This window comes from Trachypithecus francoisi, unplaced genomic scaffold, assembly GCF_009764315.1.
Source record: "Trachypithecus francoisi isolate TF-2019V2 unplaced genomic scaffold, Tfra_2.0 Lachesis_group13, whole genome shotgun sequence".
NCBI lineage: Eukaryota > Metazoa > Chordata > Mammalia > Primates > Cercopithecidae > Trachypithecus > Trachypithecus francoisi.
In genome coordinates, this window is record NW_022681458.1 from 3,042,425 (window position 1) to 3,060,257 (window position 17,833).

Below are 17,833 nucleotides of genomic sequence, written 5' to 3' on the forward strand. Positions count from 1 at the left end.
TCTTCTTATAGCCATACCCACTTTCCATCCTCCACTCTAATTCTTCTTCTTTTTTTTTTTTTTTTTTGAGATGGAGTTTCACTCTGTCACCCAGGCTAGAGTGCAATGGCACAATCTTGGCTTACTGCAACCTCTGCCTCCCAGGTTCAAGCAGTTCTCCTGCCTCAGCCTCCCGAGTAGCTGGGATTTCAGGCATGTGCCACCACACCCGGCTGATTTTTATATATATATATATTTTTTAGTAGAGACGGGGTTTCTCCATGTTGGTCAGGCTGGTCTCAAAATCCCGACCTCAGGTGATCCTCTAGCCTGGGCCTCCTAAAGTGCTAGGATTACAGGCGTGAGCCACCACACCCGGCCTCCCTCCCCACCCTTCTTTGCAACTGCTCATCTGTTCTCTATGTCTATAATTCTGCCATCTCAAGAACGTTACGTAAATGGAATGGTGTGGTATGCACTCTTTTGGATCTATTTTCACTCACCACAGTTCTCTGGAGGTTTGCCCTGGTTTCTGCGTGTTCAATACATGCTTCTTTTCATTGCCACATAGTAGTCCGTGGCATGGATGCAGCACACACACCTCATCTCACCATTCACCATTTGAAGAAAATCTCTGTTGTTTCCAATTTTTGGCCACTATGAAAAAAACTGCTAGGAACATTTATGTACAAGTTTTTGTGTGAATATAAGTTCTCATTTCTCTCAGATAAATGCTGCCCAAGAATAAAATCACTGGATCATATAGTATTGAATGTTTAATTTTTTGTTTGTTTGTTTATTTTTGAGATGGGAGTCTAGTTCTGTTGCCCAGACTGGAGTGCAGTGGTGCAATCTGTGCTCTCTGAAACATCTGCCTCCCAGGTTCAAGCGATTCTCCTGCCTCAGCCTCCCATATAGCTGGGACTATAGGTGTGCACCACCACGTCTGGCCCATGTTTTTTGTATCTTAGTAGAGATGGGGTTTCACCATGTTGGTCAGGCTGGTCTTAAATTCCTGACCTCAAGAGATCTGCCCACCTCAGAATGTTTAGTATTTTAACAAACTTCCAAACTGTTTTCCAGAGTGGCTGCATCATTTTGTAATCCCCAGACATGTACAAATGATCCAGTTTCTCCATATTCCCATTAGCATTTAGGGTTGTCACTATTTTTACTTAGCCATTCTGGTATGTGTGAAATGATATCTCATTGTGGCTTCAATTTGTATTTCCCCAGTGGCTAATAATGTTGACTATATTTTCATATACTTATTTGCAATCTGTACATTCTTTTCTATAAAATATCTGTGCTCCTTCTTTGCCCATTTTCTATTTGAATTGCTTGATTTTTTTTTTTTACTATCAAGTGGTGAGTTCTTTACATAGTCTTCATACTTGTCTTCTGTCAAATATGTGGTTTGCAAATATTTTCCCCAGGTATGTAATTTGTTCACTCATCCTCTTAACAGGATCTTTCACAGAGAAAAAGTATTAAAATTTTGATGAGGTCCAGTTTATTAATTTTTCCTTTTATAGCTTGGATTTTTGGTGTCAAGTCTAAGAAGGCTTTGCCTAGCCCTAGACTCAAAGATTTTCTCTTCAGGTCCCCCAACTTCCCACTAAAAGTTTATAGTTTTGGGTTTTACATTTAAGTCCATGATCCATTTTGAGTTAATATTTCCTAAGGAGTGAGACTTAGGCTGTGGTTCATGTTTTAGCCTTTTGATGTCCAATTGCTCCAGCACCATATAGTGCAAGGCTATCTTTCCTTCCTAGAATTGCCTTTTTCACCTCTTTCAATCAATGTTGACCAGGTTGGCCTTGAACATGTAGCCTCGCCTCCCCGAGTGCCAAGGCAACCAGCCTGAGCCACCGCGGCTCCCATCCTTTTTCACCTCTTTAAAAAATCAGTAGGGCCTATTGGTGTGGGTCTACTTCCAGGTCCTCTGTTCTGTTCCATTGATCTATGTGTCTCTCCCTTTGCTAACGTCATACACTCTTGATTACTTTGGCTACACAATAAGTCTTGAAATTGGATGGACTGATTCCTTCCACTTTATTCTTTTGCAAATTGTTTTAGCTATTAATTTCTTTGCCTTTTCAGATAAATAGACAAGAATAATCTTGTCTATTTCTACAAAAAAATCTTGCTGAGGTTTTGACCAAAGTTTTGTTAAACCTGCATATCAGTTTCAGGAGAATCTACATGTTTACTATGCTGAGTCTTCTAATCCATGAACGTGGTATGTCCCTCCGTTTATATCAATCTCCTTTGTTTTCTGTCATCTGCACTGTGTGGTTTTAGCATACAAGTCCTGTACATGATTTATTAGAACCTAGGAATTTCCAGTTTTTGGAGCAATTGTAAATAGCATTGTATTTTTAATTTCAGTGTACACATGTTTGTTAGTAGTTTATATAAATACGATTGATTTTTGTATGTTTATCTTATACCTGTGAACTTGCTGAACTCACTAGTTCTATAATTTTTTTTTTAATAGGCTCCCTGGGATTTTCCATGTAGACAACCATGCCATTTGCAAATAGGGAGTTCCATTGTTTCCTTTCCATTTTATATGCATTTTATTTGTTTCCTTTTCTTTCTGCACATCCAGCAATATATTAGGTAAGAGTGGTGAAAGTCCGCATCCTTTCCAAATTCCCAGTCTTAGAGGGAAAGCATTCAGTCTTTTCCCATCAAGTAGTGTGTAGCTAAGGTTTTTTGCATACACTTTTTATCAAGTTGAGTAAGTCCCCCTCTGTTCATATTTTTCTAAGAATCTTATTTTTTGTCATGAATGGGTATTGCCTATTTTAAAATACATTTTGTGCAATTAATAAATTAATTGATTTCTTATTTAGCCTTTTAATATAATGAATCATATTTAAAATTTTCAAAAAATGCAAAAGCCTGGCATCTCTGGAATAGATCCTACTTGGTCTTAGTATATAATTATTTCCATATATTGGTGAATTTAATTTGCCAATATTTTGTTAAGAATTTTTGCACTGATATTTATGACATACATTGGTCTACAGTATACTCTTTTATGTACTGTCTCTGTCTGGTTTTGGTATAAGGGTAATGTTAGCCTCAGAAAATAAATTGTTATCTTTTATTCTTTTTTTCCAGAAAAGATTGTGTAGAATTAATGTTAATTCCCATTTAAGTGTTTAGTCGAATTCTCAGTGAAATTATCTGGGCATAAAGATTTTTTTGTCTTAAAACTATGAATTTAATTTTTGTAATATATATAGGCTATTCAAATGATCTGTTTCATATTGGGTAAATTGTGGGTCTGTGTTTATTTTAAATTAAGAAATTGCCTCATTTCGTCTTAGATGAAAAATTTATGTTGAGTTGTTCATAGTATTCCCCTCTATCCTTTTGATATCTGCAGAGCTTGTGGCAATACCACCTGTTTCATTACTGATATTGGTAATTTTTGCCTTCTTTCATTTTCTTTGTCAGTATTGCTAGAGGTCTGTCAATTTTATTGCCTTTTCAAAGTGCCACTCCCTTTGTTTCACTAATTTTTCCTACTGCTTTTCTGTTTTCAATTTCAGTGATTTTCTCTCTTATCTTTATTTTTTTCTTCCTTTTGTTGGCTCACACCTACAATCCCAGCACTTTGGGAGGCTAAGGTGGGCAGGTCACCTTAGGTCAGGAGTTCGAGACCAGCCTGGCCAGCATGGTGAAACCTTGTCTCTACTAAAAATACAAAAATTATCCAGGTGTGGTGGCACACACCTGTAATCCCAGCTACTCGGAAGGCTGAGGCAGAAGAATCGCTTGAGCCTGGGAGGTGGAAGTTGGTACAGTGAGCCGAGATCGCACAACCACACTCCAGTTTGGGTGACAGAGCAAGACTCCATTAAAAAAAAATTGTTCTTTGGGAGGCCGAGACGGGCGGATCACGAGGTCAGGAGATCGAGACCATCCTGGCTGACACGGTGAAACCCCGTCTCTACTAAAAAATACAAAAAAACTAGCCGGGCGAGGTGGCGGGCGCCTATAGTCCCAGCTACTCGGGAGGCTGAGGCAGGAGAATGGCATGAACCCGGGAGGCGGAGCTTGCAGTGAGCCGAGATCGCGCCACTGCACTCCAGCCTGGGCGACAGAGCGAGACTCCGTCTCAAAAAAAAAAAAAAATTGTTGATTTGAGACTTTTCATTTTTTAGTATATGCATTTAATGTTATAAATTTCCCTCTTAGCACTGCTTTAGCTATGTCCTACAAATTTTAAGATGTTGTATATTCATTTTCCTTCAGTTCAATGTATTTTTAAAAATTTCCCTGAGATTTTCTCTTTGACCCATGTGTGGTTTTGGGATTTTGTGAGGTTTTTTTGGTTTCCAGGTTTTTGGAGTTTTTCTATTATTGATTTCTGTTTGATCGCACTATGGCTGGAGCACACATTCTGCATGATTTTCATTCTTTTGAATTTTTTGAGATTTGTCTTATGGCCCAGGATGTGGTCTGTTTTAATATATGTTCAAAAAAATGTATTCTGATGTTCTTGGGTGGACTGTTATAATATTGATCAGATACTATTGGTTGTATTGGTTGATGGTGTTTTCTATATCCTTGATGATCTTTTGTCTAGTCCTATCAATGGTTGATAAAGGGGTTTGAAGTCTTCAACTATAATTATGAATTTGTCTATTTCCCCTTTCAGTTCTATTAATTTTTGCTTCCCATATTTTGCAGTTCTGTTGTTTGCTGCATACACATTTAGGATTGCTATGTATTTTTGTTGGATTGGTCATTATCACTATATAATGTCTCCTCTCCAATTCTGGTCATCTTACTTGCTCTGCAGTCTACTTTATCAGATATCAACATAGCCACTTCTACTTTCTTTTGATGAATGTTTGCATAAAGTATCTTTTAAAAATCTTTTTACTTTCAATCTGCTTATATCATTATATTTGAAATGAGTCTCTTGTAGACAGTGTGTAGCTGAGAAATGTTTTAAATCCAACCTGTCAATTTCTATTGTTTATTGGTGCTTTTAGACCACTTTCATTTGATGTAATTATTGATGCATTAAAACTTAAGTCTGTCATTTAATTTTTTGTTGTTGTTGATTCTGTTTCATTTTTTCTATCTTTCTGAGGGTTACCTTAACATTTTTTAGAATTCCATTTTTGTTTTGATCACCAAAGGGATCTAAATATAGGGTGCAAATACATGTCACAAGTAGGTTTCCCTCTGTATTCTGCTCAGTGCCTTGAAGGTACCTCTCCTTCAAGTCTCCTGGGTGTTGTATGGTGAATGTGGTGGTCCCGTTGGGGGAGATCTCAGATCAATGTGAAGAGGGTCTCTCATTAGACTCCCCATCTTGAGAGGTCTCTGCACCATGTAGACTAGCAAAACTACTGCAGTCCAATTTTGCCTCGATCTTCAAATGTCCTTGTAGTACTATCAGCTTACATTCTTCATTTTTATGTGGACTCCACTTTTAAAAAAATAGTTTAGCTTGTTTATTTCTTACTATCTTGTTTGCTCCTCTTTGCTTTTAAGAATTAGAAACATTTTTCCAGCATTTTAATTTGTTTTCAGCAGGAATTTTATTTGAGTAACCTAGTTTGCTATGTTCCTGGAAGTAGAAGTTGCAAATGCTTTTTAAAAGACCCTCTAGATTGAGTTATTTTGGTTGCAAGTCCAAAATAAGAGCGATTCACTGAAGTTGCCTCAACAACAGGGTGCCATTGCTTGTCTTCCCCCTCAGAGAAGACTCTGAGGCCAAGTTTTTATACAGATCACTTTCTTTTTAATTTCCCAGGGGAAAAGGGACTAGGGGGACTGGGCAAATGAAAGAGGGAGGAGGGAAAGCTGGCCCAAGGCTGTGTCACCGAGCTACTTGCCACTGCTGGCAACAGGGGCTCAGTTATGCAGAGGACCTTCTGAGCAGTCATGGACAATGGGGTCAGAATAGTCCCCTTCTCTACAACGTGGAAGAGGGATATTTATCTTCCAGCTTCTGTCCCATGGATGGAGAGTTGCTCCCGGGTCTGTGAACTCCCCTGTGCTGCCACTTTGGGCCCCAGAAGAGATGAGTTCTGTCCCACGACAGGCATCCAGGAAGCCCTGGGCAGAAGACAAGAAGCACCTGACATCCTAGTGAAGCACCATCAGGACACAGGCAGGTCAAGAGGATGCGAGAGAGGCCCTAAAAGATGTCTGGACAAGGCTATGTACTGTAAAACGAAAGGGCTGGAAGGAGAGAGGCAATCAGGCATCTTGGAGACTCCCTGCTCCACCTGCTCCAAGGGCAGTGTGGTCATCTTTGCTTCCCCCGTGGCTCCTCTGCCAGCCTGCTCCCTCTCCGTCCTCACAGGTCCTGGTCCCTCATCTCCCCAGCTTGCTCAAGGCTCACACACTGCAGCCTCCACGGCCCCTGCTGCTGAATCCAGATAGGTATCCTCCTGGTCTCCGCTCTTGCAGCCAGTGAGCTCAGCCTCTGTGTTTCCCAATTCCCAGGAGGACTCCACTTGGCCGACTCATCTTTTTGATCCAGGCCACCCATGCCACGGCCCTTGGCAGCTTAGTGGTTGGCTACCATCTGGTCCAGTGTTCACCCTGCTCCAATCAGCCAATGGGGAGGGACAGAGATTTGGCTGTTTACACAGAAGGGCTGTGGCAGGAAGACACTGTCAGCACAAAGGACATAAAAATGAAGGCAGGGAGCTTTGGTTTTGTTTTTTATTAAATCTTACGACTCCCAAGAATGGGCAGTGGGAGGAACTGGGCCTGTGGGGTCAGCAGGACCATCTGACAAAAAGAATGTGCAACGTTTTCCAACATGATTCGTTTTGTCTTTTTTTTTTTTTTTAATCTGTGAATTGTTGGGTCAATTCCAACACGATAAAGAGCCACATTTGTTAATCTTGGCATCAAAGTGATGTGTTTTCAAAATCCGAACAGAACTAAAGAAGTAACAAGTTTTACAGAGGCAAGACTAAGAAGTAAAGAAGTCACATCCTGTGTGAAAAGTCTGTTTCCAAAGAAAAAAACACAGATGAGCAAAAACACTCTGCTGAATAAAGACTTCCCCCACCCTCGTGGGACGCTGGAGCTGCTGCGTGCTGAATAAAGACTTCCCCCACCCTTGTGGGACGCTGGATCACTCTGCTCTGATGTGAGTGTTTGGGGATCCGGGTTCCGGACCAGGACCTCCTCTGGGGCTTCCGCACGCTGCTCCTTGGGCGCGCCTTGTTTAGGGCTCTGTTGAGGGCATTGTGGTGGTAATGGCACCCACGGAACAAGAAGGGCATGGGCAGAGGTCTCGAGGGCCTTGTCTCTGGTGTGTCCGTCAGAAGTGAGCATCCTCCCACCTGCCAGTCCAGGCACCCTGACCTGCAGGAAGCAGGCCGAGACACTCCAGCTTGAGGAGCGGGGACTGAGCTCAGCTTCCAGTACCTTTCCGGAACTTCTCATCTCTGGACATCGAAAACATGGAGCACCCACACAACCCCCCTGGCATGACAGCGAACACCTGGGTGGTCCTTTCTGCTCATTTATCGGCCCATTCCTTTCCCCAGTGGCGCTGCTGGTTCTATTTGGTTTCCACAGTTGCTTCCTTGCAGATGGAGACATGGAGGAAAACTCGGGCTATTTGCTGTTGTTTCTGTTGTTTTGTTATGCTGTGTTTTGTCAAATCAGAAAACTCTCCATTTGCTCTATTTCCAGCGGTGGGAATGGACTGTGCAGAAGCCGCCCACACCTGGCAGGGGTCAAGATGAGCCCTAGGTCACCATGTTCGCTGGGACTCCTAGGATGGCACCTTCGCTGGGACTCCCAGGATGGCACACCTGGCAGCAGTTCCTGTTTTCTTCGGTGTCATTGGAAACTACTCTTTGGATGTGGGTTGTTGGGATGTCAATGTATCAAGAAAGATTTCCTTATTCTCCCTCCTGAAATTCTGCACAGACAACTGTTTTTAGCAACAGTGATGTAATTTCTATTTTTGGTGGCAGTTTTGAGCACCCTGTCAGTTGGAACTTTTTGTGTTGTAAACAGACAGGAGTTCCAGCCCAAATGGAGGTAAGCAGTAAGGACAGTGCACTCACCTCGGTGGAGACGCCAAAGGTTCAGGGACCTTCAGGAGAAGTCTGATCCAGCCGCTCAGTGATGCAGTGGGGACCGAGTGCCCTGCTCCCTCCACATCCCCAGGGGCTCCCCATGCTGGCCTGGCAGCTCTGCAGAAGGCCACCCTAAAGAAAGGCAGCCGGCCCCAGCTAGAGTCCCGGGGTTCACGCTGGCTGAGCCACCTTCTTGTTTCTTCTCCAACCCAGAGCTCTGCTCACCTCCCCTGAAGGCCTTCCCAGGTGATGGGGGCCATGGAGACTGCATTGGACGCCTCTATGCACTGGCCATGAAGCACTTGCTGCAGGACTCCTTTGGAAACCCGAGACCCTAAATGCCATGGGACCCCAGGAGGAGGCACGTGTGCAGCTAGCAGTGCCGCTCTGTGGCGTGGAGATCGTTCTGCTCAGACATTCCCGAGTGGGGGCTTAGCAGCACAACTGGGTACCCTGTTGCTTCCAGCCCCTTGGGCCTGCAGACCCCCACTAGAGACCCCCATTTCCCACCTCAAGGGCACCCTCCTCTGTGCCCCGCCCCTGGCTGCTACCTATGACAGGCAGCAGCCTCCGGCCACCCTCCATGCCCAGCCATGCAGAGCCTGGGAAACGACAGGACATGTGGCTGTCCTTTCACAGCCCCTGTCACCTCCCCCAAGTCCAGCCAGAGCCGAGACGCCCCACACTGTGGCCCCCTGGCACAAAGCCTTGATCCTTCTTGAGTGCAGGTTGGGGGCAGTTTTGTTCTATGAAGTTCCTTGGCCTTGAGCTTAGCTGGACCCCGCTCCTGGAAAGCCTGAGAGACACATTCCTCTATGCAAAGCCCTGTCTGAGTATCTTCAAGGAGCACTCTGCCATTCTCACTCCTGGTTCAGGCTTTCATCTGCGTGGAGGGCCTTGTCTTCTGAGAGTCCCTGCCTCAGCCTCACCTGACTCCCAGAAGGCTCTGCAAAGGTTTGCTGGGCTGTTCCCCAAACAAGGGGCCACAGGAAGCTGGGGACTGCTGAGGGCGTGGGAGGCAGGGAAGACTGTGTGTGACCTTTCTCTTCCCCACCTGGATCCTGACTTTCCCTCACTGGAGACCTGAGGATGGAGTGCAGTGGCTCAGCTAAGCTTCTGCTAACAGCATGCTCGCTGTTTGGAAACAGCCATGAAAGAACATTTGGGAGTTGGGGTATGTGCAGAGAAAACATTTTCCTTGAATGTCTTTACTGAATGGGTGGGAATAGGTATGTGTGAAGGGGAAAAGTTCAGGGTACAGTGGTCAGGTCCTTGGGAGACGTTGGGGAGGGCTGTTTGGCCCTGCTCCTGAGGAGGGTGGGCCCAGGCTCATCCTATACGCACTAGTTCCGACGCCTCACAATTAATCGAATGGCTGAAAACAAACATACAAAAAGCCCTCAGCGTTGTGTTACCAGGGCAGCGGTGTGATGTCATCTGTTCATTCCAAGCTGTCACTCTGAGGCTGAGTGAAGTACATGGTGAGGACAGGCAGATGGTGCCTTATGTGCATTGCGCAAATAAGGTTTGTGTAGAGTATTTTGCTCATGGACTGGAATTCATTGGTTATTTTACTCACTGCACGTTCAGCTCTGCAAAGCGTCTTCTGCCTACCTCGGAGCAGCGTGGGGCCATTTCCCTTCCTCCTTCAGACTTTCTTCTATGTGGAGGGCCCCGTCCTACACAGGTCCTAGTCTCAGCTGACACTCAGGCCCCAGAAGGCTCTGCGGAGATTTGCTGGGCCGTTCCCTCGCACACCAGGCTACAGCAAAGGTGGGCGCCACTGAAGGGCCTGGGAAGTAGAGGCGTAAGAGTCTATGGCAAAGCCTGCTGCACATAATCTGATTATTTGGCTCAAAATCAATAATCAGATCCTGTGCAAAATGTTCTCATGTAGATGATCTTATTCATTGTCACAAAAACCCACAAGAAAGGTAGAATGGAGGTTTCTAATCCCTATTTTATAGCTGAGGAAACCAAGACCCAAATTCCGTTTCCAACAGTGGCTTTCTGCTTCTTCCAGGAACGCAGCATGACACGTGCTGTGAACCTCGGCTGTGGGACAACCGAAGGAGAGACAACACTCAGCAAAAACAGAACCCACACCGCCCCTGTTTCTCTCAGCCCCTACTGCTCCACAGCTTGGAATGCAGCAAATGTTTCTGCTGCGCTCAAAGGGAAGGCTTTGCTTTGGAGTCAGCATGAGAGCTCGCCTCGCCTCCCCTCCATGCCCCTCCTCACCTGGTTGGGTTTGGACCTCAGCTCCCTGGCTCCTCGCTCTAAGCCCTGGAATGTGAACCCCAAGGGCCAAACCCCCCGAGGCTCTCAGGTCCCAGGCGGGGACACCTTCCTGGCCTTGGCTGTCATGGCCCAGATGGAAGCAAGGAGAGCTCCCCTCTCCACGGGTCGGCTGGTCCTGCTGCCCTGAGAGCAGGAACCCAGGCTCAGGCTCTGCATGGAGTTCCCCATCTACCTCTCCCTGGGCGGCAACGCAGAGGCCACCTGCCTCTCACTCTCTGGGTCCCACCTGCAGCCTGTGCCAGTGGATTCTGTAGTCTCCACAGTGATGCTGGGAAAAGACCAAACACCCGGACAAAGCACGTGAACGGCTGCCGATGCCAAAATTGCAGGAAGCAAGGGAAAGGCAGCTGACTGCGACACTTTGCCAACCATGTGCGACACTCCAGGTACCTAGAGGCAGTGATTCACTACTGAATTGGTTCCTGTCCATGCTTGCAGAGGCTGCTGTCGCAGAGGCAGGGCAGGGGTGCATGGCTGTGCCAAGTATCCTTCTGGGATGAGCCGATTCTCTTGTCCCAGGTCGGGTATGATGGAGAGGCCAGAAGGTGTGTTTGAATAGCAGGCACTGGGGATTTGCAAAGGGCTGTGATTTCCTGGGCCTCCCATCTTACGCAGGCTCTGGTTCTCCTTGGTTCCTCCCTTGGAGCGGGGACCTGGCTTTGGAAGGCCCTGGATCTTTGCTGGTTTCTGCTGTTATCTTGCAGTGTGACCGAGGTCAAGTCCATACACTCTTCCCAGGTTGTTTCCCCTGCAGTAAAATTGCCTTTTGGAACTGAGCCCTTCAAGGGGAGGCGGCTGAAACAGTGGGGGTGATGCTGCGTGCTAAGCCCCACCCCCTTCTCCTAAATATCTACTTCTCTCCTTGTTGTCCTTTTTTACTTATTGATGGGTTAGACAGCCAAAAACCCTCTCTGAAAGAGTGTCTTGGCCCAGGCCCATCTGGGATGCTGTTGTGAGCCTCAAGTTATATGGATCTACGCCTGGAAAGCTTTTAGCATAGAATGTTTTAGGTAGAAGACCAGGACCACAGAACAGGACCAGGACCCCAGAACAGGACCAGGACCCCAGAACAGGACCAGGACGCCAGAATAGGACTAAGACCATGAAATAGGAAGCAAGATACGTCCAGCACCCAGTTCAAAGAGAGGGCTGGGGACGCCAACACTTCATCTCCTTCCCAGCAAACTTGGAAGGCGCCAGGGCATCCCTGGAGCTGCTGCTGGCAGAGAAGAATCAGCGTCCACACGTGCAGCTCACGCTCGAGGAAGGGCAGGGGCGACGTCAGAGGCCTGCTTTGCCCAGCACACGCTTCTGGAACGGCTGGGATTTCAACTTTTAAGGTCTCAACTCCTTCTTCCTCCTCAGATCTTGGAATGTTGAAAATGATTCCTAAATGCCTTTCGATCTCAATTTTGCTCAAGGAGATGGACCTAATTTACTGCATTCCAACTGGAAACATTTTTGAGAGTAAAAATACCTGAAGACATATTGGGCCTGGAGGTAGCAGACTCAAAATTAAAGTAGGGACCCTTCTGTCCTCTCCCCCGATTGCATTGAGCACAGCATGTCGGGGATCAGTGAGTTTCCATGGCCCTGCAATCAGACCTTTTGCTCTCTGAAATTTAGCCTTGATTTTGAAGCCCTGAGCTTAGTATATGTAGATGAGCTGACGGGCCCAGGGAGTCACTCAGAAAGGCTGGAGGTCCTTCAGAGCTGCATTAGATACAGCGGGAGGGGGTCAAATTGCTAATTTCATCTGCCCCCCAGCCCTGAAAATTCCCAAACAGCAGAGAACTTCTCAGAAGACTTGTGAAGTTGGGAGTCTGCAGGTGGGTGGGGGTGATGGCATTCTACCCCTAAGACAGCGTTTTGAAGTTGAAGCTCAACTTAAAATATTTGTTCCTATTTTTGAGACAGGGTCTTGCTCTGTCACCCAGGCTGGAGTGCAATGGCACCACCTCAGCTCACTGCAGCCTCGACCTCCCAGACTTGAGCAATCCTCCCACCTCAGCCTCCTGGGTAGCTGGGACTACAGGCATGCACCACCACACTTGGCTGATGTGTGTGTGTGTGTGTGTGTGTGTGTGTAGAAATGGGATTTTGCCCTGTTGCCCAGGCTGGTCTCGAACTCCTGAGCTCAAGCCATCTGCTCTCCTTGGCTTCCCAAAGTGCTGGGATTACAGATGTGTGTCACCTCGCCCAGTCACCTTATGCTTTTTGGAGGGACATCACCAATCAGACAGTGGCCTGGGCTGGACATGGCATCCCTGGAAGACGGCCCCTCTCTAGGGTGTCATCTGCCATTGGCCAAGGACCCTCTTGTCTCTCCAGCTCCAAGTCTCCACAGAGGACGTGCTCAAAGTGAGGGTGTGTAGCCTTGCCCCCCGCTTCTCCTGCAGGCAGGTGGGGAGGGAAGCAGGTGGCAGGAGGAAGTGGCTGTCTGGGGCTGGCCCTCTCTGTGCCTGTGTGTGATTTCACTCTATGCTGAGTGCCAGAATGGACGGTGGGAAACATTTCTGTCTGGTATCAAATGATCACCATCATTGGCCTCATGGCATCACCACTGTCTTCCTTGCTGGCACCTTCCCGTCCTCCCTCCAGCCAGGGAGGTCTGTTCCAGACACAGGCGAGAGGAACCATCACTCTGCCTTAGGGGTTTGCAATCTTGGGACATCAATAGGCCCACGGTGCCTTGCACCTCTGGTCGCACATCTCTGTACCGTTTTCTGTACTGTTCATGTGACTCTCAGAGCAGTCGTGGCCAGGGAGTGTGACAGCTTTGTATCAGTGTCCTGGAGCTGCCGCAACGAGGCACCGAGGGCAGCGGGCTCAGGCCTCAGAAACGCATCCTGTCCGGGCGGTGGAGGCTGAAGCCCTAGATCACAGTGTGGGCGGGGCTGGGTCCTTCCCAGGCTGTTCAGGGGGGCTCTGTCCCAGGCCTCTCTCCTGGGCATGCAGGTGCTAGCTCCGCTTGTGTCCTTCACCTCCCCTTCCCTCTACTTGTGTCTGCCTCTGTCCCCACATCTCTTTATGAGGACATTGGCCCTATTGGATCAGTGCCCTCTCTAATGACCTCATTTTAATTCCGTGACCTCTGTGGAGACCCTCTCTCCAGAGAAAGCCTCCTTCAGAGAAAGCCTCCTTCAGAGAAGCCTCCTTCAGAGAAAGCCTAAAGCACTGGTGGTCAGGACTTCAACGTGTGAATTTCAGGGGGACACACTTCAGCCCATTACAGACCTGATGGCTTCTGCAGGACACCCAGCCCAGCCCACGGCTTGTGGAGGAAGAAGCCAAGTGGAGAGGGGAGGTGGCCGGGCCACCCCTTCCATGGCCAGCAGCAACTGCGCCCGTGTCTGGGCACTTCCTGGGTGCTGGACCCGTGCAGAGCGTATTCATGCCTTGCCCCAACTCATCCTGGAGGAAGGTGCTGTGAGCCCTCATGCACCATCGAGACGGAGGCCGAGACGAGGGCAGGCGGGAGCTGAGACCCATCTCAGGAGGTGGATATTTTTATCATTAGGTGTTTGCATTTTTCTTAGGATAAGAGCCTTTGTCTCTTTCTTCTTGCACGTCATTTGTTGCTTGCTTTTATTCTTATCTGGTTGTTTTCTGTGTGGGTTATGGATCCCCAAGCCGCCTTCCCTCGGTCCCAGCCCAGGTTGTGGCTCCCCTGTGTGACTCCCAAGACCCAGGATAGACATCAATCGTGTCCCCTTGTGGGTGCCTTCAGTTTAGCACCTGCCTGTCCCTTCCAGGGGCCTCTAATACAGGACTTATGTCTTCATGAAGACACTACTGTGCTGGTTCGTGTTCTCCGGAGGAGCAGAGCCACTCAAGTTGTGCACATCAGAAGAGAGTGATTTTAAGGAACTGGCTCACACTGGCAAGTTCAAACTCTGCAGGGTGGGCCGGCAGGCTGGAAACCTGGGAAGGAGCTCATGTCCCAGTTCCAGGCCTCAGGCAGTCTGGGGGCAGAATTCCTTATTGCTCAGGGCAGGTCAATCTCTTTGTGCTAATCAGGCCTTCAACTGATTGGGTGAGGCCCACCCCCTTGGACGAGGGCCACCTGCTTTACTCGAATGCTAATGTCATCTAGAAACACCTTCACAGGAGCATCCAGATTAATGTTTGACCAAATATCTTAGCACCGTGGCCCAGCCAAGCTGACCATAAATTAATCATCACACTGTCTAATGCCAAAATAATTCAAGTCTTTTTTTAAGTGAAAACAAGTTTATTAAGAAAGTAAAGGAATAAAAGAATAGCCACTCCATAAGCAGAGCAGCCCCAGTAGTTCAAGTCTTTACTGAAGTCCCAAGATGCTTGCGGGAGGAAGGTGTACTCTGAACGTACACAAAAATCTTAACATTTCTCTCTCCCTGGCCACTCTCCGCATTGCTTGCTATGACTCCCCCCAAACTGCTTCCCTCACTCTCAGCCCTGAACCCAGAGATACCCCAGCCCCCAGCACTCCTACACTTCCTTCTGCCTCCCACTTTGCTCCTGTCCCGTCCTTCCTTCTCCTCCACAGGTGACTCCCAGCCACTTCCAGTCCTCACCCTGTCCCGACTTCTCCACCTTTGTCTCTTCACCAACCCTGAGGCCTTGCCGTGCCAAGTCCAGGCACTGAGCCAGCAAAGGCAGAATCCACCACCCTCAGGTGGGGAAGGGGAGCAGAGAGCACAGGGCACTCTTCCTTCTGCACATTTCCTGGGCATTTCCACCCCATTGCTCGCGAAGTTTGGCCAGCCAGTAGCTTACGGAGCCAAGACTCCTCCGAGCCCCTCAAGACTGCAGGCCCAGCCCTCCCAGCTCCCGTTCAGATCGGGGAGGAGAGAATCAGTGTTCCTGCTTCTCCAGCACCACCGTCCTCCCCAAGGTGGAGATGATGTCGACAAAGGGGGTACTGAAACAGATGGAGTGGTGCAAGTGGTGAGTCCCTAAAACGCAGGTGGAAGGTACATGCTGCCACACGCTGAGACAAGCAGATGGGAAGGTGGGTGTCTCTGCTGGAATACCAGTCCTTGGCCCTGGAATTCCTGGTGGAGAATCCTCCAGTAAGAATGCTTGCTGGGCACACTCCGTTTGGGAGGAGTTAATCCAACAGGTCCTGTTTCTTTCTTAAGGACCGAGGCCACTGTGGGAGCATGGGCTGCCTAGTGCCGTCCCAGCTGTTGCTAGATGAATGGTGGGACCTGCCATGTCAATGGCTATTTGATGCCTTTTCTATGACGTGTGTCCTCCTGGAATGGGGCTTCTGGCTTCCTCGGTCCTGGAGGCTCAGAGGGATGTAGGTTGTGCCTTCTGGGAAATGCTTCCAGGGACCTACATGTTACGTGCCTCTGTCCATATTTTCAACAAGCTTTTCAGATCACAGTTTTAATGTCCATTAAGGAACTATCTCATTTGGCCAAGGGAGGCATACACATGTGGGTACTCTAAGATAACACAATTTGAAGAGATTTGATATGAAACTGTCAGACTGGGGTATGATCATTCTCACTGCAAGAGAAATACTTGATTAAAATGCATTGAAGACATATTTTAAATTTGACCCTCTCTCAGTGCATTTAAGACAGATGCATTTTACTTTCCAGGCTTTTCACATCAAGTCATGCCTGTGCCCACAGACGGGGGAGGAGGTGACATGAGGCTCCAAGCTCTGGAGCCTTGGAAGTCAGGCAGGCCCTGCTGGAATCACAGCCCCTTTACTCCCAGGCAAGTCAGCTCGCCTCACCAGACCTCTGTGTGCTTCTCTGTGAATTGGGGATAAGGGAGAGAATCCCTGTTACTTGCGTTTTCATGGGCTTAATCCTCTCTGTCCAACGAATGTGTGAGAAAGCAAAGGTGACTGTGGCATAGACATGGTTACCAATAGACCGGCCGCTTACTGCGTCGTCCCCACTCAGACGTTCCTGCACCGGACTCCTGGTGGCTCCTCCCATCTTCTCAGGCACACCTAAGGAGTCAGTCTCTCCTGACAAGTGGATCCAATGACACAACTGAGACTGAGTACCAAGGGGACGTGATGCTGGCAGCTTGTCCCAGGAGACGCGACTGAACCCTAGAATGGCCCCATGGGAAAACTGATAAAGCCTGAAATGTGTGTGCAGACATGGACCTCTTTATTACACACAACGACCATTAAAATCTCTCCTGCTGTGGTGTAATTATTTTCCATAAATTATTGGGGTACTGGTGGTATCTGGTTACATGAGTAAGTTCTTTAGTGGTGATTTGTGAGATTTTGGTGCACCCATCACCTGAGCAGTGTACACTGCACCCTATTTGTAGTCTTCTAATCCCTCACCACTGCCTACTCTTCCCCCAAAGTCCCCAGAATCCATTGTGTCATTCTTATGCCTTGGTGTCCTCAAAGCTTAGCCCCCACATATCAGTGAGAACATACGATGTTTGGTTTTCCATTCCTGAGTTACTTCACTTAGAATAATAGTCTCCAGTCTTATCCAGGTCATTGCAAATGCTGTTGGTTCATTCCTTTTTATTGCTGCATAGTATTCCATCATATCTATCTATTTATCTATCTATCTATCATCTATCTATCTATCTCTATATCAGAGTTTTTTATCCACTCGTTGATTGATGGGCATTTGTGTCGACTCCACGATTTTGCAGTTGTGAATTGTGCTGCTATAAACATGCATGTGTAAGTATCTTTTTTGTATGACTTCTTTTCCTCTGGGTAGATACGGTAGTGGGATTGCTGGATCAAATGGTAATTCTACTTTTAGTTCTTTAAGGAGTCTCCACACTGCTCTCCATAGCAGCTGTGTGAGTTTACATTCCCGCCAGCAGCGTAGAAGTGTTCCCTGTTCACTATGGTGTAATTTTTAAGTTTAAGCTTTTAATCTCAGATGAATCTATCATCTACCTACCTATCGTCTGTCTACCTATTATCCATCTGTCCTAAAATATTCACAAGCTTACAACGGAAAAGAGCTCGTGTCTTCCTCCTTTCACATCCCAGAGCCCCAGCGTTGGGAGGGTTCTTTCAGTGTTTTTATCCATTTCTTCTGGTATTTATCTCCATATTTAAAAATAACATGCTTAGGCTGTGGAGTGCGGTGGCTCACGCCTGCAATCCCAGCACCTTGGGAGGCCAAGGCGGGCAGATCACCTGAAATCAGGAGTTCAAGACCTGCCTGGCCAACATGGCGAAACCCCATCTCTACTAAAAGATACAAAAAATGAGCCAGACGTGGTGGCAGGTGCCTGTAATCCCAGCTACTTTGGAGGCTGAGGTAGGAGAATCTCTTGAACCCGGGAGGCGGAGGCTACAGTAAGCCCAGATTGTGCCATTGCACTCCAGCCTGGTTGACAAAGCAAGACTCCATCTCAAATAATAATAATATACTCCCAAATAATAAAATACTAACAAGCTATTATTATTATTAACAAGATACTATTATCTCAAATAATAATAATAATAATAGCATGCTTAGAAT

At 47.4% G+C, this 17,833-nt stretch overlaps 1 long non-coding RNA gene and 1 pseudogene across 1 annotated transcript; both read left to right on the forward strand.

The window, feature by feature from the left end:
- Positions 1-6,633: 6,633 nt before the first annotated feature.
- Positions 6,634-12,323, forward strand: LOC117094310 (annotated as a pseudogene).
- A 779-nt stretch (positions 12,324-13,102) lies between these two features.
- LOC117094311 lies at positions 13,103-16,821 on the forward strand. The gene is made up of 3 exons (XR_004441488.1): positions 13,103-13,867; positions 14,123-15,363; positions 15,965-16,821. It is a non-coding gene; the product is annotated as an uncharacterized LOC117094311 (long non-coding RNA).
- The last annotated feature ends 1,012 nt before the right edge of the window (positions 16,822-17,833 follow it).